The sequence below is a fragment of the Capsicum annuum genome, chromosome 9 (assembly GCF_002878395.1).
Source record: "Capsicum annuum cultivar UCD-10X-F1 chromosome 9, UCD10Xv1.1, whole genome shotgun sequence".
NCBI classification, from domain to species: domain Eukaryota; kingdom Viridiplantae; phylum Streptophyta; class Magnoliopsida; order Solanales; family Solanaceae; genus Capsicum; species Capsicum annuum.
This window is the reverse complement of record NC_061119.1, coordinates 76,175,238-76,177,601: the sequence shown is the minus strand read 5'-3', so window position 1 is coordinate 76,177,601 and position 2,364 is coordinate 76,175,238. Positions and strand designations below refer to the sequence as shown.

Sequence of the window (2,364 nt, the reverse complement as noted above, 5' to 3'; positions counted from 1 at the left end):
ATTCTGTTACAAAATAACAGTTACAAGCTACAAGGATATGATACCTAGTAACTTCACAATTACAAAATTGTTTTTGTTATACTTTGGACCCCTCTCAAAAATTTGATACAAAAAAATATGAAACCCAAAAAGGGAGATCATTACATTAGCAACAGCTCAACCACAGAACTTTTGCAAGTGCAGTTGAACTGTTAGATTTTACATGCTATTTCCACTTATGGTCCTTTTTGTTTCTCCTCAGAATATTATCATAATGCAAAATAGTATATTTCGTTCCAGCTACTAAAACTTCACATGATGGACCAGAAAATCACCGTTACAAAAAGTGAAACAAAGCGAGTTCATATCAGCTCTGTTTGTCAAGAAAAGCTTGTATTGATGGTTCCCTCCCAAGAAAATCTGACAATATTTCAAGGGGGTCTTTTCCTCCTCCTGCGGCCAATACCTATCACAAAGTGAAAATAAATTTTTGGAAGTGCCAAAAAAGGAAAGTTTTTGCATGTCATTACTTCAGAAAATGTATGACCAATTCAGCAAGGAACTTAGGATGAGATTTTCTTGACAATTCTTAGAAACTGCACTCACTTTATAAGGAACATGAAGACTTCTTCAAATTGAATCTCATCGTGAAACTAAAAGACCTTTAATAATAAGTGAAAATAGTCATAGCTAGAAAGGCCCTAACTTTCAAGGAGCAGGGGCTTATACTGCAATCGTAATTAGAGAATGGGGGAGTTGCATGTAGACAAGGTTCTCTAGTGTTCCCTGAAATTTTAAGTTTCAACTTTACTGGGCCTCGGGAGGACATCAAATTTGATAGAAACATAGCTGAATGTGGACGAGACAGCAGTCCTAGTGGCTAAGAGGGATTCAGTTGATTAGATGTGGAATTTGGAAAACGAAGCAACATAGCCTGATATGTCAGATGCTGCAATAGTTGCAAAACCTAGATTACCATTGACATTTACCTATGTTTTTCAATTGGATGTCCCCGAAGAACCACTTGTTCCTCGGATAATCACAACAACAACAACAACATCTCATATTGCAAAAAGTAGTTCTGGTCTTTAAACATGCAAGAGAAAAAGTGATCTATCAATGTTTAAGTAATTTGTTAGGATCATTCAAGTTTTAGGAAAACTAACCCATCCTTGCAGAATAAGACATCTATATTTGCTACATGGATCAGAAGTTACTCACAAAGCAGCCAAAATATTGTCAATCTAAACATGAAATCCAAGTAAATAGTAATCTCAAGGATGTACTTGGTACCTTTTTCCTAAATTGCAAGCCTGCTTGCAAGTTGAAAATATCATGATGAAACTTCAAGGCAAATATATCAGCAGCAAAGACCTAGGGAGGAATTGAAAAAATTATCAAACCCATAAACCTTGTATCAAATAGAACATCTATATTTCAAACTCTGCTGAAATTCTGGAAAATTCATGAGAAAGCATGACATGAGGTGGCTAGTAATGCATTCAGCAAATATAACTACCTCCGTGTCATTTTATATGGCGATGTTTGGTTGGAAATAAGTTTATTTAACAAAGAAAGAAAGAAAGAATTTTAGAACATACCAAAAGTGTCCTTGAAACTTGTGATCTTAAACATGCTATGATATTTCTATGGTCATAAGAGTATGTCATGAATGCTAAATAGAATGTAAATAGAATGTTCAAAAGTTGAAAGACTTTCAAAGTATATAAAGGCGTCATTCCTTTTGGAAAGGACAAAAAATGAATGAGTGTCATATAAAAGAAACCAGTGGCGGACCCAAGATTTAAGGATAGTGGGTGCTTAAAAAATTTAAAAACTGAAAAAAGTAAAAAAATAACCTCAATGAGGTTCGAACCCAAGACCTCCTACAAATGAAGCACCTTAAAATCAACTTAAGTGCCAATGCACCCAACCAACTTTTGTTTTAGTGGGTGCTTTTATATGTTTTATACCTATTTTCATATATTTTCTATGTAATTATACCTATTTCGCATTGAGTTTAGTGGGTGTCGGAGCACCCCAAAATACAAGGTAGGTCCGCCCCTGAAAGAAACAGAGGGAGTAAATGGAGGAAAAGAAAAATGTACCAAAAGTTATTTAGGTTTTAGGAACACTTCCATGAATGACAAACTTGTTAAGTAAGACTATGAACAAGGATGAGCAGGACCTCACTCCAGATGTGACTGTAGCAAGTGGCCTCATAGCCAATAGCAGTTCGAGGAAAACATGAAGCTGGGTTGATTCCTCTTAGAAGCGGTAACCCCACCATAACCTGAAGAAATGAAGAGTTTAAGCACACAAATATTAGTTTTCCTCCAATAAATAAGAGTAACGAATCATACCTTTGGATAGAGATGCTGGAAC

The 2,364-nt window shown here is 35.4% G+C and overlaps 1 long non-coding RNA gene across 1 annotated transcript; it reads right to left on the bottom strand.

Annotated features, from left to right (window-relative positions):
* Nucleotides 1–2,364, bottom strand: LOC124887342. Its single transcript, XR_007044870.1, has 4 exons — nucleotides 2,343–2,364; nucleotides 2,168–2,272; nucleotides 1,273–1,353; nucleotides 1–445 (listed from the first exon to the last, which is right to left on the bottom strand). It is a non-coding gene; the product is annotated as an uncharacterized LOC124887342 (long non-coding RNA).